Source organism: Ambystoma mexicanum, chromosome 12, assembly GCF_040938575.1.
Source record: "Ambystoma mexicanum isolate Mex_15411 chromosome 12, UKY_AmexF1_1, whole genome shotgun sequence".
Classification (NCBI taxonomy): Eukaryota; Metazoa; Chordata; class Amphibia; order Caudata; family Ambystomatidae; genus Ambystoma; species Ambystoma mexicanum.
Window position 1 is genome coordinate 590,708,526 of NC_090936.1, and position 23,679 is coordinate 590,732,204.

Consider the following 23,679-nt stretch of genomic DNA (forward strand, 5'->3'; position numbering starts at 1 on the left):
TGGATGAAATAAAAGTGGCAAATAAAAGTTTACCGGGGGAAGGCCCTGGGCTCAGACAGGCTGAGCGCAGAGTTTTATAAGGAGTTTAGGGACATGCTGGCCCTCTGCCTCCTGTCGGTGTGGGAAGAGTCATTGGAAACTGGTATTCACCCAGACACTATGTGGGAGGTGATTATAACTCTATTGTTGAAGCCTGGGAAAACACTGACAGACTTTGGATCCTACAGACCATTGTCTCTCATCAATACAGACAAGAAGGTATTTGCTAAGATATTGGCTTTTCGACTCGATCCATTGATGCCCTACATGGTGCATGAAGATCAGGTGGGTTTCGTACGAGGGAGATCTACTGCATCCAACATAAGGAGGTTTAACAACGTATTGGTGAGGATCCCACAAGACACTGAAGGGGTTGCGATATCCCTGGACATGCAGAAGGCATTCGACACCGTATACTGGCCATTTCTATTCAGGGTGTTGCATAATTATGGATTCGGCCCCACTTTTATTAGATGGGTGCGTGTACTGTACACGCAACCGTTTGCGAAAGTGCAGATAAATGGGGTCTTATCGCCGATGCTTTCGCTAGCAGGAGGCACCAGGCAGGGCTGCCTGTTCTCCCCCGTATTGTTTGCGTTAGTTATAGAGCCCCTAGCAGATATTTTCAGGGCACGACATGCACGGGCAGGCATTCATATAGCTGATCGGATAGAGTTAATAACACTATATGCGGATTACATCTTGCTGTATGTACGGAACCCTGGAAAGTATTTACAGAGGATAATAGAAACGGTTAAGGAATTCAGGGAATACTCAGGTCTCCGTTTGAATAGTAATAAATCCAAAATATTTCCACTGATGGACAAGACGGCAGTGCTTAGCAATCTGTGTGGACTGCAGTGGACTACTCAACAGGTGAAATATCTAGGCGTAGAGATGGCACATACAGTGAATATGGTGCGTACCCTGAACTATCCTGAACTATGACACACTGGTTAACACACTGTGTACTAAACTTGAACGCTGGAGCCAGCTCCCTCTCTTCCTGATGGGACGCGTGCCGCTTGTAAAAATTATTATACTGCGCAAGCTTTTCTATCCTTCAGCACGATACCGTTGTGGCAGGGCAGAACATTCTTAGTGAAGAGAATTGGGGCGTGCTCTGCGTTTGTATGGAAGGGCCAGGTGAGAGTCAACTGGAAGCGCCTCGACATTACGAACGGGGGGACTGGCAGCTCCAGATTACGAGCTATATTATCTGGCAGCGCAGGCATACTATGCGATACATTGGTGGGAGGGCGGGCTGCATACATCATACGTAGACTTGGAGAGACAGGGGAGGGATAAGGTCTCACTGTTACACGGGATAGCCACTAGGAGGCCAGGGAATAGCAATCAACTGGACCCAGTGCTGGTTACACAACAGGCGTGGGCGAGACTGACCCAACAACACTATAATCTACGGCCAGTATATGCCTATCTAGGATGCACCATATTTGGGCCCATCGAGAGACAGGGTACTGGCTGCACACTGGAAAGGAGTGGCTATAACACACTTTGGGGATCTATACCGGGAAGGCCAGTTCGTACCCTGGGACGACTTTAAAATATGTGTAGGAGATGCCCCATTACAGAAACTACAATATTTAAGGCTTCGGTCGGCGGTGGCAGCTGGGTGGGAGGACTTTCCGCTGGAGCCACCTTCCCATCAGTGCTTGAATTATGTTCTCTCCCCTAACACAATGAAAACGACAGCCTCAGTACTATACAAACTGGTGCTGTCGACCAGGGAGGAGCAAATACCAGACATCAGGGTCAAGTGGGAGGGGGACCTGGGGATTACTCTTAGAGGCCCACACTGGCAGAAATTGTGCAGACTCATGAAACAGGTATCATGTAATTCCAGATCAGGCTGATCCACGTCAAAATATTGAAATGAGTATATCTCACCCCATCCCACCTGCAGAAAACGTATACAACAACTGAGGGGAGATGCCAGAGGTGCGGATCTGAGGATGCCGATCTGATACATACGTTATGGTCTTGTGGGGCACTCTGTGTACTGGAGTAAAGTCTGTGCGCCACTGCCAGAAATGGTGGACCAGGCTGTTGATCTGGACCACACGTCATGTATGCTGGGATGTGTACTTAAAATGAATCCATTAAAACGTAAATTGATCAATGTGGGTCAGTCGCTGGCCAAACGAGCCATATTGATGCGATGGAAGGGGAAGGACCATATACATGGTTTAACCACCAGAGGGCTGAGATACAAACTCCTAGCCACCACCCAATCCAATACATTGTGCTTCCTATGGATTTTTACACTATTATGGATAATAAAATTGAGATTCTGAAATGTTTGTTCAAGCAATTTTCCTTCGGCATCCCAATCACTGCCTAACCATCTATTGAAATCTCCTAGATAAATGGTGGAGGTATTTGGTTTGTTCAAAGGGGCTAAAATGTTAGCTATTTCTTCGTTAAATGTAGGTGTATCCTGTGGAGGACGGTAAACCAAAATAAAATTAATACAATGATTGGGGGCATTCTCTTGGCTTTGCCACAACGTGTATCTCACACAACTTTCATTCTGTGGTGTTCATCCTTTTCCACCACTTTGCTTTTACTTTTATTTATAAATGCTTATCACTTGATTTTGTCTCACGCTGTATTCAAATAGGCTCATCATATGTTTCAGTTAGTTAGGTATTCAATATTGTTTGTTGCACTCTCAAACTTTGCAGCTTGTTCAGCATTCTGAAACCCTTGGTTTGTTCTTCCATGGCAAATGTAATAGTATTGAGTTAGTTTGGCATTTTGACATGCCCCTTTCCAGCCCCGGAATGAGCGTTCTCTTCTTTGCACTCACCGGTATGCTGCAGCTCCTTTGGCCGTCTTGATTCTGCTTCGCAGCTTCCTCTCGCTCCGGCTATTCCTTGCGGGAGCCCCAGCAAGCAGCGCTCACCATTCTGTCCTGCAGGGCATAGCTCTGCTCTTCCTCAGTGGAAGCTACCAGTGGCCTGCGGCGACCGGGAGGCTTCGGTCCCACAGCTCCTGCTGGGGACACTGGGCAATGAGGACAGCAGGCTTCTCGGCCCTCTCATGGCCAGCCTTGGCCCCGGCGTCTCTCTCGCACTCCTGCTCAGCATGGCTTCCCTCCAGTTGGTTCCTCTCCAGCATGCGCCACTTCTGGAAGCCGCGTTCCTCTCTCCAGGTCGTCTCTCCCGTGTCTCTTGGCTTTCTCATTTTATATACCTGTGACTGGTTAAAGTTCTTCACTTCAATTGCCTGACCATGGTTAGGCCTATTAGCTAGCCATGCCTGGCTATTACAAAGGTACTCCTCCAAAGCCCTCTTGCCCATCTCAGTACCAAATTAGTGTGAATGAATTTGAAGTGTACCTAACTCCCGGGTTGTTTTCTCCTCGTTATGGTACTGAGCTGATATTTATCTGTATTAACAAGGGGAGGTTGATAAACGTTTATCCCGGCCAAATAAAGGGGTGGCCTCCTAGTGGATCTCTCCATCGTCCCAGTATAATAAAAGGCATTTCTGAGGGCCACTTTGAAAGGAAGAAAAGGGGAAAGGTTGACAGGAACCTACAAAGGCTGTTGGGACAGACAGTTCATTGTGGAAAGGGAATGACCATGTCTCACCCAAGGACGGCCTCTCTGTACTTCCCAGGTATCCTCCACTCAGGTGATCCTCCCTCACATATACATCTCCAGGGTCAGAATCCAAAAGCGATGGCCTTTCCCCGGCCACCTGAGCCGAGGATGCTGGGGGAAAAGAAGTGAGGACGCCCTCAGTATACCTAAAAGAAAAAGGGGGATACCATGTCTCATCCGATGGTGTCAGATCACCCCATAAGGGTTGCCGCTGCCCATGTGATCCTCCATCATGTATCAGGTAGCGGCTGCCGTCCCCTGGCCACATGGGGAGAGGCTACCACTGGGAAAGGAGTGATGATATCAGATTCATCACAATAAACTGTTGTCAAACACTCATGCCATGAGAGAAGCGAGAACAACCAAAGACAATGCAACACTTCATCACGTAAACGTTGTTTAAACCATAGATGGCCATACAGCCCCTCTGAGCCCCTCTGAGCAGGATTCAAGACACAAGATCTTAATTTTTGAATTCTGGCAATGACAAAAACGTGGTAGTGAAAATGAAAATGAGACACTGGTTGACATGAACTTGATCTCAACAATGATGGCCAGACGGTTCTAGTGACCGCGTTACAGGAAAAAAAGATAACGTGTTGTAAAACACACACATCATGAGAGTAGATACCCCTCTAGTGTGGAGATTGTTATGTATACATATAGGTGTATTCTATAAGGAGACAAATCCTGTATCATCCACTATGCGCGATACATTAAATGAAATACAAAAAACAATCAGTCTTAACAATCGGTCTTGTACGATGACTGTAACTTGGACCATAAGTATGTAACAGCACATGCTCATAATATGAAACAATGGGGGTCATTACGAGTATGGCGGTAGGGGCTTAACGGCACCGTTAAGGATGGCGGTGCCGTTAAGTCCCTACCGCCATATTCCGAGGTCCCTTAGCGGGTCCCAGCAGGAACGGCTGGTCTGACCAGCCGTTCTTAGAGGGACCCGTTAAGGCACCTCGGAGCAAATAACGGGCCCGCTATTACTGAGTCCGTTATTTGCTCCTTCCCCATTCCCATTGAGCACTATGGGGGCTCAAATGGGAATGGGGAATGGTTTACTGAATGGGGATTTACCGGGTCCTTCAAGGTTGGAATGACGCGGTAAATCCCCATTCATTGAGACCGGACCCGGGCCCGGGTTTGGAGGCAGCCATGGTGCTAGTAGCGCAATGGCTACCCCCAAACTCGTAATGACCCCCAATGACTTGAAGTAATCACATATTGATAGTAATTAACTAAATAAATGATTGATCTGCTATCCAAAGTAATGAACTCCGTACATGTATTAACAATTATATTATTAACAATTAGAATGCTTTTGGATGGGGCTTTCCAGAGTGGGGGCAGGATTTGACATTTGCATAGGTGTTCTGGGCAGGGCTTTACAGAAGTCACCAAGATTGGACTTTTTCTGAGTTGTTTGTGTGTGGAGCTTTGTAGAGGAGCTTCAGGATAGAACTATGCCGGATAGGTTTTCTATGGGGTTTATAAGTATGACAGGTTTGGACCTTGACAGATGGGTTTTGGATGGCACTTTGGAGAGAGGTGAGGTGGCCTTGCAAAGCAAATGTCGTGAGCTTTTTGGAATCAGGGATCTGCATGTGCCCTCGTCAAGTGGGTCTGGATTCAGGTTTGTAAAAAGGGCATTGGTAGGACCTTCTAGAGGGTTCTGGACTTTTGTTGAGGTGGCATTGGTGGGCCACTTTAGTAGTGTACCTTTTTAAGTATGTGTTGGATAGTGATTTTTTTGATGGCTCCCGTTATAGAAAACGGTATGGGTAAGGCAGGGAAAAAAGGTTTGTGGACTGGGTTTGTGCAGAGCGGGGTCCAGACAGGAGTTGTGCATAGATGTGTCTGGATCAGGCTGTAAACAAGGGTGCAGGTGAGGTTGCGCAGAGGTATCTATGGATGTCTGTGGATGCCTCTGGATCGGGCTTTGGGCAGGCCAAATTGCCCCTCTGCTAGAGTGACCAGACCTCCCAATTTTGCCAGGACTGTTCCAGATTTGGGACTTCTCTCCCCCCCAGTACCAAGAGTTTTTAATATTAAAAACCCTGTCCGGGTCTTAGGGAAAAGGAAAATGACCAGTCCCATCACAAATTGATTGAATATTGATAGTGTGAAACACTTAGAAATCAAACAAGCACCATAATACTTCACATATTTTCCTGTGTCACCTTAACCAGATCTCTGACATTGCAGGGTGGGATCAAACCCCCAACCTTTCAGGTACCCATCACACGCATTACCCGATTGTGCCACAAAGCCTGGTTAGAAATTGAATAGATATGAATCCCTCTGGGGGGAAAGTCTCACTTCCCCCAGAAATGCAATGTTACCAGAGCTCTGGTTCTCTCTGGGCTAGACTACTGCAATAGCCTTCTCTTTGAATAGACCCTCTTCCTCTCTACGACCGCTCCAGCTAATCCAGAATAGGGCATTGACACTTCTCCTTGGCCTCAAGCCCAGGGAACGCATCTCTCCTGCCCTAAAATCTCTCCACTGGCTCCCGGTTGCTGCAAGGATCAAGTTCAAATCCCTCTGCATCATCCACAAGGCTGTCTGGGACCAGAGGCCATGCTATCTGCAACTTGCTCTTACTATTCTCCCTCTAGACCAACTATCTGTGTGCCAAGCGTTTCATTAAACAGAGGGCCGGTGGACGATCTCTTTCCTCAGCTGGCTCCCTCTTATGGAACAGCCTCCCCCTTCGTCTTGAGTCGGACCTCCTCAAATTCTGGAAGCTGCTCAAGACTTTCCTTTTCACCCTCTGCCCCCCTTCTCCCCTCCTCTGCTAATATCACGGTCGCTGTGATTGGTGACCAATACCCTTATGTGTCCTTCGGGGGGCCCTGGCCTCCCACAACCAATTGCCTTCAGCCTCCGCCTATACACAGCACTTGCCTTGGCACTTACCGGCCTTTGCCATTGCAGGCCTCACTTACCCATTTTATTTTTACAGATGAAAGTTCCCTAGCACGTCGTACTCTGGGCACTTACACCTGCTGCTCACTCACGAGCACGGCACCCGAGCACTCTCCTCTCTCTACACTTGCACGCTCTGAATGCTCACAAGGCCTATTAGGTTTGCCTTTATCTTCCAGTGTATGGTTTTCTATCCCATGTTTCCTCCCTGTTGTACTGTGGGTGCTTTCAAAAAAGCAATTTATTTGCTGTATAAGTGCCTAATAAATGCCCAAAAAATAAACAAATATTAATTGGCGCAATCACAGCAAAAGCCATACTTACATTAGAAATCAATACCGCACATTTTATATGGAGGATAACAGTCCAGTCCAAGAAATAGTGAGTGATGGGGTGTTTTGAGTGTCCGCCTTGGTAGTCCTTTTATGTTTGTGGACATCCCAGTTTTTTATTTTGAAAATCTAGTCACCCTACCTACCCTATGCATGAGAAAACAATCCCAAAAAATAACTATCCACCTTACTGTAAACTTATGCTGGGAATTCGTAGCCAAATGTGTCCCTCTGCACAGGCTAGTGAATTATGCCCCACTGCACAAAACACATCTCCCTTCTCTGTTGCACATAAACAATCCCCAAAATATCACTCTCCAGAGGAAAGGGCAAATAAAGCCACTCCACAAGAAAATAAAATGACTACACATTACTGTAAACTGGTATGGAAATTCGCCAGGGAACGGAAGAATGCCTGTGCTCAGCCCCACTGCACAAAAAACACCCCCTTTAGTTGTCGAAGTGAGCGGGAGCCGTGCTCATCTACTTTTTTTTCATCAAGTTTTACTGTTTCTATACTTTTATTTTAAAAAGAAACCGTCCAGTATGGTTCCAATTTTAAATAAAAGTGTGGGAAGAAGTTGAAACGTGCACTTTCAGTGCACTACACTGAATGTTCTCTTAAACAGCAGCTGCACGCGTTTGGTATTGTGTGCGGCAGGGGGCCTCGTGATGGGTTTTTGGCCAGCAGGGAACATAGTTCCACTACTTAGTTCGACCACTGACCCCCTTGCACAAAACACATCCCTGAAATACTCACTCCTGTGGGCAGGCCAAATCGCTCAGCTCCACTAAAATAACAACCAAGTATGAGATACCTTTAAGAATGACTGTTAATCAAATTAGCTTGGTAAGCAATGAATTACGGTGATCACCAGTTCTCGGGTACAAAGCTGTCGTAAGCTTCGACCTTCCAGTCTCGGACACGAGGCTGCGGCAGCCTTCCCACTCATGCAATACCTTGCACAAACAGCAAGTTGTCGAAGTGCACAACCTGAGCCACGTGACTTCCCTGACACGCTCGAACGTATAGCCCACGTGATGAGGGGGGGGGGTTGACAAGGAGCGTTTTTAAGGTTCTTTTCTCTGATGTGAACAAACCACTAACCCATAGCTCTCAACTCACACGCTTTTGGCGGGTGTCACCCGCCTTGTAAAGGGCTGACTCACCCGCCAAGTCTCATGCACGCCCATTCATTCCAATGGGCGTCTCACCCGCCAAAAACAAAATCGGGTGATTAGCGGGGGAGGTGAGATATTTTTAAACGAGGCAGGAGTTGCAGAAGCCCCGGACAACGAAGAGTTTAAGGGCGAATAAGGTGCTGGTACCCTGAAGATGGGGAGGGGCGTATAGGTAGGATGAGAAAGTTGTAAGACACCCGTTAAGCAAAGCATACCTCATGACACTTTTGAGCATTGTATGGAGTACTCTGACAATAAAAATGTGTCCAAATGTTGCCAGACGTTACTTTTTAGTCTGAACTCTCAAAACACAGCATCTGCAATTTACACCATCTTGGTTCCAACGCCTGCCTTGGGTTTGTTCATTAGATTAGAGCTGACAACTATTTGTATTTAGTCCGACTGGACGTTTTTTTTCACAACTGAACCTGTGGCGCCGGATTTCAGCTATTTAGCCCAGTTTACAGCTCCAACAACCTGAAGAGAATTATGGTCTCTGAATTCCAAAACGCCACTTTCCACAGGTTACACAGTTGCTAATTAGTCTTGAAGTAAGACTTTAGTGTGCTCATCTTCAGGTTTGAATGGGTTTGAGTTTCAGATTATAAGCCTGGAAGTGTTTTTGTGCTGGGGTGTGGCATGCGGGTGACACGGGTGGATGACAAGTGTGACAAGACAGCTCGAGGCTGATCCCCGCCGCCACCCTGAGGGGATGCTGACCGGCGTCTCCCAGGTCCCCCCAAAATACGGGATTGTGAATTAAGTACAGCCTCTGGCTGCTAGGGTCCAGAAAATATTCCTGGTGAAGATGTCCATACCTTCAATGGACAGGTGAACCCCGTCACTGCAGAACATGGCCTGGTTGTGTACCGAGATCCCATGTTTAATACATTTGAGGCCTGAGCAAAGGCAGAAATTGGCCACAGCTTTGTTCAGTTTGCGCCTAGAAATCTCCATGGCTTTGTTGCACTCTGCCCCATGCCAATGTTGGCGAGGGATGATTTCTGACATCATCACTTCTGTTCGAAGTCTTAGCATGTGTGCCAGGGATCTGAGGGAGGTGCAGATTTCAGCCAGGAGAAGCTTCCTGCCCAGCTGGGGCAAGTCATTGCCCCCGAGGTGTATGATGAGAAAATCGGGGGGAGGTGAGCAGGTCCCCAGTAGGCCAGCCAATTTGTCGTGTAGGTCTCCCCAGCGCATGCCCGGCTTGCCCCACCAGTAGGTGATGGTGTCCTGGAAATGCATGACGGCCTGGGTTACCTCCAGCGATCTGCTGGCCCTGGTAATGAAAGAGTGACCCACGATCCACGCCGTCTGGGACGGGGGGTAGCCTGTGGGTAGAGGAAAAATGGGGGGGGGGAGACGGATGCTACTATTAGATCAAGTCTTTTCTGATGTATCTTTTGTAAGCCCCCGATTTCCAACCCCCAATCCCTTTTATGGCTTTCTTTTGCAGCCCCCCCCATCCAGGCTGAAGTGGCTGCTCCTATCCTAAAGGAGTGGGATCCAAACTCAGTAGGATTCCATCCTATAGCTATTATAGTCTTCTTGAGGACAGACCTCACCTGGAATCTACTGAGGGCAGACCCATTTTTGTGTGTGAATAATTGCCCCCCCGGCTGGGGCGCTTGTTCATGAATGCCCTGGTGGTGCATATGGGGCAATATTCTGTTTCCTCAATGCAGTACAGGTTGATGATCCTCCCTTTTCCTAACTGGTCAGTTTTGGACCTACACAGTTTCACAGCCATGGAGTCCTTCCCCAGGTGTATGTCGCCTATATCCAGCCCTTCCTCTGATCCTGTGTTTTTGGAGGCTATCTCGCTGATCCTGAACGCCCCAAAGTAGTTTAGTGTGAAGGCAGCTCTAAATAGTGAGGTCTCGTAGGCATTGTTGCATACTGCAGGGAGGGTGTCTAGCAGAATTTTTAATTTAGCAAAATTGAGGGGGCGCCTGGTGTCTCTTTTGACCCCTTCCATTTTGGACCAACCCTTGAGCGCATATCTGGTTAGTGCGCCGTGGGTGGGGTTGGGTGCCCCCGCTAATCTAGTGTAATATGAAACTGCTGCCAGGTGGGATGAAGCCCATGCCTTCTTTTTGCTTTGTTTGAAAGCCCACTCCATAAAGTCATTGACATGGCACTCCTGTATATCCCTGATGTTGGTGACTTTTGTGATCCTTCCAAACTCAGTCAAGCACTTATTGTACATTTTGGCAGTTTTCTGTGCCAGCGCCTTTTTGGCCAGTTCCCCTAAGACACCTTTAGGCTCACCTGTAGGAGTGTGGTGCCGGGAAGGGCAACCCCTCTTGTCCGGGCCTGGGGGTGAGGGTAGAGTTGGGCGCGGGCATCTCATGGAAGAGCTGTGACCGGCTGGCTGGCGGGGGCTGTCCTGGATGTGTCCATGATGGCCCACACCTCTTCTGGAACTGCTGTCCTCCTGGCTTCTGCCTGTGGGTTTAGTGCCTTGAAAGTGGAGAACTGAAAACGGGACAGAGCGTCAGCGGCCTTATCTTTGCCTGCAATGTGCCGCCCAATTATTACAATGTTATTTTTCAGGGTGACTTTCGTCATTTCTCTCAACACTTTTAGCACCAGAGGGCAGGAGGCAGCACCCTTGTTTAAAATGTGTACAACCGCCATGTTGTCTGACCATGTGACCAGTTCTGTGTTGGCCAACAAGTCCCCCCATAGGTAGAGTGCCAGCCATATGGGGAATATCTCTAGCAATGTGATGTTCCTGGTCCAGCCCCTTTGCTGCCAGCAGGGCGGCCAGTGGCCGGCGCACCACTTGTTACCAAAACATACCCCAAAGCCTCTGCTGCCAGTCGCATCCGTGAACAGGGACCTTTTGTCTGCCCCATTCATGGGTTTGCGCCATATCACTTGGCCATTGAAGTTGTTAAGGAATGATTCACACATGGCTAGGTCTTGTATTATCTCTTTGCCCAATCTGATGTGGTGGTGTGGCTTCGTAACCCCCCCACATTTTTAGTTTCAGGCTCCTGTGAAAAACCCGGCCTTGGGGCATGATTCTGGTAGCAAAGTTCAGCTTCCCAGCAAGGGACTGTATTTCACGAAGCGTCGCCTTGTCCCTGCCTGTCATCCGCCTTATTGTCTGTAGGAGGTCATCTATTTTCTCCCTGGGCAGGCGGCATTCCCCCATGGAAGAGTCAATCTCTATTCCTAGAAATGACAGGGTGGTGGTGGGTCCTACAGTTTTCTCGGGTGCCAGAGGAACCCCTAATTCCTGCATGGTTTCACTGAATGTTTTTAGGGATGAGCTGCATAGGAGAGACCCTGCTGGGCCAGTGAAGAAGAAATCATCCAAATAGTGTACCGTTCTGGCTCTGGGCATGGCCTGTTGGAACGCCCACTGTAGGAAAGAACTGAACTGTTCAAAATAGGCACACGCGATGGCGCAGCCCATGGGCAGGCATTTGTCAAAATAGAATTTATTGTCAAAGTGGAAACACAGCCACTGGTAAGTGCTCTTGTGCACGGGCAGCAGCCTGAAAGCTGACTTAATGTCCGCTTTTGCCATGAGAACGTGTCTACCTGACAGTTTTACTAAGTCAACAGCATCTTGCACGCAGCTGTAAGAGACACCGGCATCCGTGACAGGGATGCCGTCATTGAAAGAGCTACCAGGTGGGTGTGATAAATGGTGGATCATCCTGAACTCCCCCGGCTCTTTTTTGGGCACGATGCCCAGGGGGGAGCATAAAAACTCAGTGAAGGGGGGATGCTGGAAGGGGCCCTCAATCCTCCCTAGTCGTAGCTCTTTATCAATTTTTCCGCTTATTATGGTAGCTAGGGATGAGGCAGATTGTAGGTTCTTGGGTATGGTGGGAGATCCCTGGCCCTTGAATGAGATCTGAAAGCCATCTTTGAAACCCTGAGCCAAGAATGTTCTAGCTGCTGGGTCAGGGTAGTTCTCTAACATTTTTAGCAGTTTGTCAATTTTTATTGGAGAGGCCCCTATTCTGTAGCTAGTGCATGTTTTTGCCCTCAGTGACTTTTGGGCTGGGCCTGGAAGGAGAGGCTTTTGTGCAGTTGTTGCTGCTGTGGCCACCACTGCATGTGCTGCATTGGTTCTTGTATCTGCACTCGTTGCCATTGTTACATGACCCTCTGTTGAAGTACCAGCAGGCCCCCGGTGTGCTTCCTTTGGCCCCCTCGTTGCTGCGGTTGCCAGACTGCCCCTGATTATGCCCTGTTTTTTGCCCCCCTGGGGGCGTTCTTCGAAAGGGGGGGTTTGTTTTTGTTAGTATTTATACTGTCTTGTTGAGGCCTGCGCTGGTTATGTTGCCTGTTTCTACCCCTTCTATTATACTGATGCTCATAGTCCTTGCTGCTTTGGGCGCTCTTAGCTGAGTTTTCTTTTAATACATGAAAAAGATACAATTTAGGGTCTTCCTCCTCCCAGCCCAGGTCAGGGAATCTCTGCATCTCCTTCCTGAACTCTCTATCGTAGTTCAGCCAAGACTCCCCCCCAAAGGTATTGTGAATCTCCAAAATTCTGTGGTGGTAGGCAATCAGTGCAGTGCCCTCTTCTGGGAATTTTTCTAGAATTATTGTGGATAGGATTTGAAAAGAGGCCTCCCAGTTCTGAATATTCTTCTCCAGTGTGGGCCTCTTTGCTCTCTCTTTTTCTTCCTCTTTCTTATCCCTTTTTGAAGTGCCAAAACCTAATTCTTCATATTCCAATAGGCAGAAAATGTCAATAAATTGCTTTTTCCAGGTCTTTCTCTTAATTTTCCGCTCAATGTGCCATGCAGTGGTCTTTTTTAGGTTTCTATTTACACTTTTGCCGGCAGTGCGCCTCCCATATTTAGTCATGTGTATGGTTGGAGACGGTACATCATTGCTAGGCCCAACCCATGCTTTAAGGTGGCCCTGGTCATCCTCGCCCCCAGATTCCGACTCTGTGTCTGTGCTGTCACTCTCGCTGCTGGAGCTGCTCGAGTCATCCCTGTGCCTCCTCTTTTTCCCAGCACCCGCACCCTTATGCCATTTTAAAAATTGTTCAAGCATAGGCCCCAAATCATTGCTTTTCACAGTATCTGATTTTGCTTTCCTTTTGGTGCCTGGGTGGGTGTCTGAAGAGGTAGGCATGCTGCGGACGTCAAGGCGCTGCTTCTTCCTAGCTGGCTGCTCCCTTTCTGCTGGCTCCTCATCGCCGTCGACCTCCTCTTCCAGGGCGCCTGTGTCATCCTCGTTGAGGCCGGTGGATGCGAGCTCTGCCATTCTTTCCTGCACCACGTCCATGCCATGGACGGCTTCCGCTGCTTTGGCCCATTCCAGGAGTAATGTTTCTTTCAGGGATAAGGCGTTGGCCATCTCTTGCCTGTTTGGGTCTTTGCGTGCTGGTTCGTAATGGGTTGTCTTTGTGTTTCCCAACTTGCTGTGTGGGTCAGGGTCCTCTTCTCCCCCTTATTGTAGTTCCCAGGCGAAGTAAAATGCTGGGGCTCTGTGTCTGCCTCCTTCCAATGCAGGTCTGCCGAAATGTGCGTCTGGGAATTCCGGCTGTCCTCTGTGTCTTCCCTGAGCCGGAGAGAAATTAAAAAATTTTGCGCCCAAATATAAATTCTTGCGCCCTCTCCGGGGCTCGAACCCATCTCCTTATATGTTTGAGACTGACGCTCTGCTTGCCGTGCTATGGAGGCTCTGCTGCTGCATCCCTGCTCACTCCTTGTGTTGTGCTCGAGTACCCGCCTTCTTTGGGCTCTGTGAGCTCCGTGTGCGGCCGTTCGCCGCCGTGCCGACCTCCTCGGGCTCTTCGGAGACCTGCCTTCTTTGAGTCCTGTGTCCTTACTGAGCCGGAGAGAATTAAAAAAAATTTCCGCCCAAATATAAATTCTTGCGCCCTCTCCGGGGCTCGAACCTATGTCCTTATACCTCTGCTTGCCTTGCTATGAAGGCTCTGCTGTTGCAGCCCCGCTCACTCCTTGTGTTGTGATCGGGGACCCGCCTTCTTTGAGCTCTGCGAGCTCCGTGTGTAGCCGCTCACTGCTGTGCCGATCTCCTCGGGCTCTTGATGTGCGAGGTCCGTGTGCAGCCGCTTGCTGCAGGCTTCCTCGGGCTCCTTGGTCCTGCCTTCCTTGCGTCCTCGGAAAAGACCCGAAACGCCCGCCGCTCCTGCTTCCAGACCCTCCAACCGGTTCTCTCCAAGTCGCTGGTCCCCTCAGCTGTGGGGAAAAAAAGGGGGAAAAAACACAAAAAGCCCGCAGAGGCAAAACAATCTTTTCTCCCCTTAATCCAGGTCCTGGGAACCTGCAGCCGTCCTGCTGCTGTTCGTGGCTGATGGGGAGGAAGCATGAGAAGGGCCACCTTGCCCCCGCCAGATAAAGGCAAAATTCGGCCTGGGGGCAAGGCGGCCCTTTCTTTGAACTTCAAAAGGCCCCCACTCAGCATCCGCAGGATGGGAAGGGGGGCCTTTGAAGTATGGAGGGCAAGGTGACAGGGGGCAGCGACTACCGGTTGTCACCTGCCCCTCTCACCTCACCCTCCTGTCTTGGAGACGCGCTGTCTGGGTTCCCATTGTTAAGGGACCCAGCAGCCCGACCCCACCATGTGCATGCTAAGTGGGGCAGCGCCAAACAGGCGCTGCCCCACCGGACTTCGCACAAATCCCCCACCTCCCAGCTTACGGCCCCGGGCCTCCCATCCGGGTGGGCCCGGGTGTAGAGGGAGGGGCAGACCTTTCAAAAAGACACAGATCCTGGCACACATTAAGAAGTGATACTGGATTTAAAATAAAAAATATCCCGATTCTAAATAGCGGGTCATACGTGGTTTTCAAAAGGCATTAAAACACATTTTTAGTGCGTAATGCTACCCGTACAATTATTGCAAATGGGACTGCCCTTACAGTCCACCCAAGGTTCGATTTTTAAACTTTTTTGGAGGGGGAGGGGGTAAATGGATGGTATGCGCTTCACTTGGGCCAAAATACATTTTGCCAATTCACAAAGTGTGTCTGAATGTATTTGGACGGGGCTGAAGGGGGATTTCGCCACCTTTGAAAGTGCTCCCAGGATTCACAAATGTGATATTCTTTGAACTGCCCAGAAAACAAAAGCATTGCACTGTCTCTGCTTGGAATCAGTGTGGCAGGATGTGCAATGCAGAAAGAAGTCATTTTGGACCCTTTTTTTATTTTTATTTTTTTACATTTACAAAGTGCAATCGGCAGCGGTAGGAACCACTGCTTTCCTGTTTGCATTTCTATCCCTCACACAGGGAAATAAATGCGATTCCTCTTTTTGTGACATTTCACAATGTTGTCACTACCTATAAAGGTGATGGGAACCTATCATAAATTATTGTCGTGAGCATGCCACTAATGTATGCAGTGGGCCAGCTGGTACGTCAAATGTGCTTGTACATAGCCACCCAGAAATAAGTGTGCTGTTAAAAAAAAAAGTACTCTGCCTTTCCAAAAATTGGGGATCTAAAATAATCTGTGTTAGTCTTAGTTGACATATTATTGCACACATGGGACCCACGTGTTAAGATTTGCTTGGACTGTGAACCACATAAAGGTTTGACATTGCGTTAGTGCCAACCCAAGTCAAAAAGGAAGATCTTCCTGGAATCATTCTTGAGTCATCAGGTGACTCGATCCTAGAATCATCCATGGCTAGTTCAGGGAGATCATCCGAAACCATCCTGAAGTATGTGTGTAGGCAGAAATATTCAAATGAGATGACTCTAGCGGTATCACAGAAACTACTGCAAGAGGAGGTCTGATTACTTCCAGTGATGATCTTGTATTACTCCAGGATGACCCCAATGACAACTTCAGGATGGTGCAGATTACTCCAGGATGACTTTATGACAACTTCAGGGTGGGTGGGGATTACTCCAGGATGACCCCATTACAATGTCAGGATAGGTGAGGGATTACTCCAGGATGACCCTGTGACAACTTTAGGATGGGTTTGAAATTGTGAACGATTATTGCAGACAACTTCAGGAGGATGTTGCTTTCAAACGATTTAGGAAAAGGGTTTAGATTACTTGTGTGTAAAATGGGTGGTATTACTATAGGGTTAGACTTAACGATAGTGTACTGGAAAACATGGAATTTGCAGCCGTTACTTACCTTCTTTGCTAGAGCACTCAAATGTCATTAACTAAAGTTTGCTGATTTAGTATACAAAACTACAAATACACCCCACAATGTCACGAACCAACCTCTAAACTCCCTCATTTCATATCTCACCTCTAGCTAACATGGCATCACAACCAATAAACTCCCTAAAGTGACCTAAACAGAATCCGTTAAAGGTTTACCTGCATGACAAGACTGCCTATCACCTCACCCAATATCACTATGAGCAGCTAGCAGACCGTTTACCACACCCAAGAAAACATCAGCTGACCCCCAACAGAAATCCAATAGCACAAAAACATGTACCATTTACAAGTTGGCCCCAACCTACAAATTCACCAGATCAACTATAATAGTTCTACACACGAGCACTTGCATCTTCAGTCTCACAGAGCAGCATGTGCGCTACAATTACATTGTAGATTAGTAGCAGGGGCTGACGTAGCAATCAAACTAAGCTGTGGGGATGATCCAATTCCATTGTTTTTTTTAAAACCGTAATCCGAAAGATTGCGCAGGTGTGTGGCAACGTGTAGGTGTCACTTCATTGTCCAAACAGGCATGACTGTCATACTGTAACAAGAACACACTGTTAAGAAGACGTGGTGATACAGTTGAGCTTGTCAAATTAGATCTGTCCGACAAAACATTTGTAGCAGACAATTGATGGGTTACCTTATAGTACAATATTTTGCAGTTGTTGCACAGCTACATCTCCGGGATCTGCAAAATTACGCAGACATTTGCAGATGTAATGCTGTGTCTAACAATTCTCCAGGTGAAGTAAGAGGCCGGTTCTGAGGAACGAATGTAGGAGGAATGAAGAACACTAGCCACCCCTGACAAAAGACTTAGGTTTTCCAGCTTTTGTAAACAGCCATTAATACATTTTGGAATAGTCGGTTTTCACCCATCAGCTTTTACAATATAATTCTCTTCTTTTTTTCACTGCATCTTCTTTTTTCCAAATTCTACCATTAGCTGTTTTTTCTCCTCTACCTTTCTTTTTAAAGCCTCAATTATAGCTTTTCGTTATTTCATCAAATGTTTCCTGTGTCTTACTGTTTCTTGGCTGCGGGTATGAAAAAGACAAGTTGAAACTTCATAATGTGACTACCAATACAACAAACATTTTGCCTGAGCTGTAGACTGGGGTCACTCCCCTTAAGCGCGATCCTATCTGACCCCTTGGAGTTTTGCTTATTCTTGCTCTCATTGGCGCTTTCCCTCCCTCCCTCCCCATGCAGCTACCCACAACTCAGTGTAGCTGCATACATAAAAGTGTGCATGGGTACATACCCTTGAGAGTGCACTGTGACCACTATAATTTATAAATAACGGCAAGAAGCGTCACCAATTCCACAAGGTCTACGCATAAAGACCTTGAATGAATAGGACAGAAAACGGATTGGTATTTGCGAATCGCGCTCGACCTCTGACATCCTAGATTGGTTCTCCAACCTGTGGACTATACTTTCAGGACTGCATCAAAAGGTTAAAAAAAAATAATCTAAAAAGATAGTTTAGGAATTTCGATTTGGGGAACCAATCCAGGATGTCCAAGCACCACTAAAGACTTTTAGCACAACGTGCCAGCCATTGCCAGGTCTCTCGGGACTCAACCCTTTATCATCAAGTACTATCAGAAAATTGTTTCAAGATATTTTCACAACCAACTTCCAAACCTGGTCACCATACCAAGTGTTCAATTTCAAGGCCTTGAAGACGGCTAAAGTCGAAACATGTGTCGGCTGACTTTATGGCAATAAATTCACCTACAGATGAATAACCTGATATTGTTTTACTTTCATTCTAAAAGACTGCATACCTACCTTTAAGGAGGTAGAGTGCGATTCGCCAATACCAATCCATTCTCTGTCCTAGCTGCACACATACTCTGACCTGGACTACGGTCCCCGAGGGCGTTGAACCCATATCGCTTTGCCAATAACATAAGAGAAATCAGTAGACCATCTATACTTTAGAGAGTTACTCTAGGGGACAGAAATGCTGTAAATGAGGTGGGCATTGTGCAGCATTCATCTGTATGTGTAAAAAAGGGAACTACTGTGCATAGGGACGTCAGATGTACCCTCCTCCCCCAAACATCAAATAGATTAACATAAAAAAATATATAAACACTTTGCTTACCTAACTACAAAAAAGCATGACTGCCTTGAAGTCCTTTTCTTCATGTATTTCTCTTCTACTTTCATCAATACTCGCTATCAGCAATTTACAATTAACTTAACCAGGAATTGCAAAGGCTCAAATCCGCCATTCTTTCAAATGCAGAGAATTGTTGGAATCAAAAAAGAGTGCCATGATTTGAGCTATTGTCTAAAAGAAGAAATAAAAAAATTAAATTTAGTATGCGCCAAGTATTTGTGAACCAGGTCTGTACCCAAAAACCTTAATTTATAGTGGGATTGCTATGGATGTTCCTGCCTGTATGGATGATCCTGCCTGATGTGTCCCGATTTATGAGCGATTGGTGCTTGGTTAACTTCCTCCAAGACTTCCACCTATTGTGGCTTCAACTAGTTGCATCTATTTGCAAAATTAGAGGTGGGTGTTCGGGGGAGGCAATACGTTCTTAACTGCAGAGCTCTTGTACCTAAAATGCTGCAGTCATTTTGTGTGTGTCCTTTAAAAGACAAGCATCTGTTTCAGTTTCTTAAATGTAAATATCAACCATAGAGAGCTCCAGCTTGCAAAAAGCAACATGTACAGGAAATAGGAGGGCATGCAGGGACAGAACCCATGACCAAAGTGATCTTTACTTGGGGAACAAAAAGTCAATATTACACCATAGCAGGAAGGCCTTTGCTAATATGAGCCAGGCACCATCCTCCAGAAGAGTCAGATGTCTTCCCCCCCCCACTCCGGCCCCATAAGCATAGCTAATGTGCAATAAACTATGCACTACAGCTGAACTAGTGCAGTGCTCATAGCAGTGGAAACATCCTACAAAAAATTAAACCAAGCCATGGGTAAACTTTCCAGAAGCATGGTTTCTCACACATACACCACGGCCGGATACATGTAGATAACCTATTACGTAGAGGGTTGGGGTCACCTATCTGAGGAAGGCATGGACTATTTGCGTGGAACATTGTGGGGCATTGGAGCAGCAACAGCATTAAAGTCAGAGGGGCAGCCAGTAGGAACATTTATCCCCTACTTGGCGACGGTTTGAAAGCAATCAGCCTGATCACTAGAACAGTCATTGTGTGGAACTGGGAAGGAGTCGCCCCACCCATGAAAAGGGGACCTCTGTATGCTGAACAGCTAGGGCGCCTTATGGCAGAGGCCTTCAGACTGGGGGGCTCAAAGGATGCCAGGTGGTGGGGGGCTTGAAGGATTATGGTGACTTTTTAATAGAAAATATAAGCATTTGTGGCCGGGTTGGGGGGGGAACAGAAATTATTTTACTCAAGTGGGGGCTCAGCATAAAAAGGCTTGAAGACCACTTCCTTAAGGGAATAAAGTCACCACTCCTTTCACACCCAGGTCAGAAAACTCCCGCTACCGTGCCAGTTCTCTGATACACAAGGCTGCTTAAAAATCCAGACAAGCAAGAAAATAGCTCAACATCATCTGACGAGAATAAACGGGTCCCATCATTACAGAAAAAGAAAAACCATAAAAAGCATTCACCCCGGATCATCATAAACAATGATCAAAAAAGATATTTTCAAAATTAATGACAGAGATCACTATCCCTAGCAAACATTCAATAAAGTTTACAGGCAAACTATCGTCAATTAACTGCTGAGGCCAAGTGGTTGGAAAAAAACAAACCGCATTGAAGGGGCAATAAAATCCCTCTGGGAACCTCACCAACCTATATAGAGAATGTGACTACATAGAGAATGTGACATAAGTATAACTAGAACATGCAGTAATCCCGAGTCCCTGAAATTTACATTTGTATATATTAAATCATGTAGCGATTTCCCCAAAGGGTTGAACAAACTAAACGTAGATGGAGCAGAGCATGAGTCATGGGGGGGTGGGTGGGGAATTAGAACACAGTCCCCTGCGCATAAAAGCTGGCACAACTAGCCCTACTGTTAACCGAAAAGGCAATGGAAAACGGGGATAAACAAGCCATTTATGTGCTCTTTAAAACAAATGGCGCAAAAAGCTCTGCCTCACGGGTATAGCATCCGTAGCTTCCAGCAGTAAAAAAATAATATACAAAAGCATTACAATACAAAATGAGTCTTTGAATGCTGGACAGTTCGCTTTTTATAGGGGGCTGTTTTACAGAACCTCTTTAGGGGAGCTTTGAACTTGAACTTCACACAGTACCTGCCCTATACACTTTTCACATTACACAAATCTCAACAATATTCCCCGGCTTGGAAGGGGGCGGGGGGCGTCGAGACTCTCCTTTAATGCAAATTCAGTTGCTGGACAATTAATGGATGCCACTTTTTTTTTGTTGGATGGTGTTCAATGGCTCTAGTGAAAGCAATGATCAGGTTGCAAGCATTGTTAAGAGAAATAAATAGATGGGGGAGGCATCTGTCCACTGTTGGTTAGAGGAGTCTTTCTCTCCCTTCTTCATGAGAGTTTGGATGGCCAATATCTGCAACCATTCTCTGTGCACAGAATTGCAATAGCAAATCTAAGCCCAAAGCACCCTGTGCCACCAGAAGGAGGAATGCAGGAATCTAAGACCTCATTCATCAGGGCGTTACAACCATCCCCAGCCTGAGACTACACCTAGTGGTGCCAATATATGCAACCATTCTTTGTGCTCAGAATCACAACAGAAAATCTAAGCCCAAAGCACCCTGTGCCACCAGAAGGAGGAATGCAGGAATCTAAGAACTCATTCATCAGGGCGTTAAAACCATTCCAGCCTGAGACTACACCTGGCGGTGTGTGCTGCACACCCCGTATCACACAGCGACTCAAACAGTCTGTCACACACTTCAAAACTTAGCCAGCCTTCATGCTAGCCAAACAGAACTTTGCCACTTGGCACACTGCTTCAGAATTAAGCAATATTAAAGCTGCTGCGAAAATCACACATGCTTCCCACAAGCCACACATCAACAATCCTCACACAAGGGAAATCTATGCCAGCAGGTGTCTGTGCACTGGCATGCAGCTGCCTGGGCAACTTATTGAAAATTACAAGCATTGTGCCCTCTATATACAATGGACACATTCTCACAGGGGCTATGCAACACTGCAATGTTCTTAAGCAGTCAAATCTTGAATATCGCTGGGTCCGTGCAACTCTTTCCTTCACAGTAAAACACTTCAATGATTTCGCTCATACCCACTGAAGGTGCGGTCATGTGTTTGCAAGTTGTATATGCACCGTACCAGACAAATAGCAACGTCGCACACAAGGGCACAGAAAACACGTGGATAATGGACCACTTTAAAGCAACCAGGGATTTTGCAAAGGTTTGTTTACTACATTAAGCTTCTGCCGTTTAAGCCCACACGTGAACTCTCCCCTAGGGACCAGGGAGGATAAGTGCTCATCCAAACTAGCAATCAAAATATATGTTAACATACACGTGTGCCAGCAAGATAGCAATTAGGTTTTTTGCCTTTTTATTTATTTTTTATTTTTTTATTTTATGTAGTTCATTACAAACTTTTCAAATATTCGTCTTCATCAACAAAGAATTAAAATCTAAAAAAAAGAACATTTCCACACATGCATCAACTTTCAAAAACAGTTCAACAAAGATTCAGAATTAGCAGTAATTGCGTATTATATCGTTATCTTTCAAAGTCCTCTATCAATGAACTAAAATATATTTTTATGGGCCAAAGTGAATTTGCTCAAAGTAGGTCCGCCATTGTACTTTCCAGTTTCTCTAAATAAAATGTTAATGTGAAAATTAGTTTAAAGTCTGTTCCTTCCGAAATTATATTCCACCAATCTTTGCCATTTAAATGCAACCGCTTTAGAATTTCCGGTCCCAAGTATGTTGTTCTTAAGTCTCTTAATTTTTTACAATATAGTAGAAGATGTTTTAACGTTTCTTTTTCTGTTTTACAAAATCTACAAACTTCGTCAGAATCTTTGTCTTTGGTTCTTATATTCATAATTGCTTTGGTTTGGAACAGGTTCATATGGAATTTCAAGAAGATGTTCCTTCTTTTTTTGCATGGAAACTTTTGGAGATATTTAGGGACAGTATTGACCACCTGCACTTCGGAAGCATTTTTGACCATGCATCTATGGAGTGATCTTTGGTCTTGGTTTTCACACCAATCTTGGTCCCATAATTTATTTTTTACTGCGTTAGGATTCTGGATCAATAGCAGTTGGTCAGTTTGTAGTTGTTTTAATATATTCAAACAGGTTTGTTTCCACATACTCAGAATTGAGACACCAGCATCATTTTTGTCATTACGAAGAATTTGATATTGAAGAAGATCATCCGCTCCCAAAACGTTCCTATACACTGACAGCATGTTCCACATCACCTTTGCATTGATCAAAGTTAAACGAAGCTCATATCGAATACAAGCAGTTGGGGTCCCTCTGGGCAATGATAGCACTTTACCCTAGAATGTGTTTTCTCACCAGGACCATGTCCCTGCCAGACAGCCTAGCATAGCTTCGGCAACAAAGATTACTGCTGGGATAACCTTTGCTTTATAGAATTAAATAGTCGGTTTCAAGGTGAATTTCCCGTACTTCTTATTTAATACGACTCCTTGGGCTGCTAAAGCTTTACACTTTCGACGGATTTTCGCAACCATATTGTCATCATTAATACGAGAGTTTATCGTCACTCCCAAGTACTGGGTTTCCAGCGTGAGTCGGATGGGTTTATTTTCCAATTTCCAATAACATTTTCGCCGATTACCTGATCCAACTAGATTTTGAAGTACCAATATCTCGGTTTTCATTGGATTAATCACAAGACCACTTGCATCTGTGTACTCTTTTAGAGTCGTCAATTTTCTTTGCAAACCAATCTGGGTTACATCCATTAACACAATGTCATCAGCAGATAGTATATGGCCAAGTCGATTTCCGTTTATTTTCGGAGCAAAGGATCTTGTTGTTTCAAATGCTCTTTCTATATTGGAAATAAATGCACTGAATAGAGTGGCCCCAAGAGGAAACCCCTGTTTCACACCTTGTTGTTGCAATGGATGCAGAAAGTGTTCCTTATAAATCCAATCTGACTTTTATCGTGATGCCAGAATAAAGTTCTTTAATTGCAGCAAGCAAGCTACCTGGACACCTCCATTTGCTATGTTTTGTCCAGAGAAGCTCACAATCGATACTGTCGAACGTGTGAGCCAAATCTATGAAGGCTAAGTAAACTCTGGATTTTTTCCTTATCGCCTCCATTTTTCGTAGATTAATTTTCATTAGATTTAGTCCGCATCCAACACCTTTAACGAAACCAGTTTGGCGATCATCGGCCACTCCTGC

The 23,679-nt window shown here is 46.2% G+C and overlaps 1 protein-coding gene across 2 annotated transcripts in view; it reads left to right on the top strand.

The window, feature by feature from the left end:
• Nucleotides 1-23,679, top strand: part of RAD9A (RAD9 checkpoint clamp component A) — a 902,871-nt gene that overhangs the window by 410,518 nt on the left and 468,674 nt on the right. Inside the window, exon 1 of one of the 2 annotated variants that reach the window (XM_069628955.1) lies at nt 8,284-8,303. The exons of the other annotated variant lie outside the window; for it this stretch is intronic. The gene's annotated coding sequence lies outside the window, so the exon portion shown is untranslated. Of the gene's footprint in view, nt 1-8,283; nt 8,304-23,679 lie in introns of those variants that run through there. 2 annotated transcript variants of the gene reach the window in all.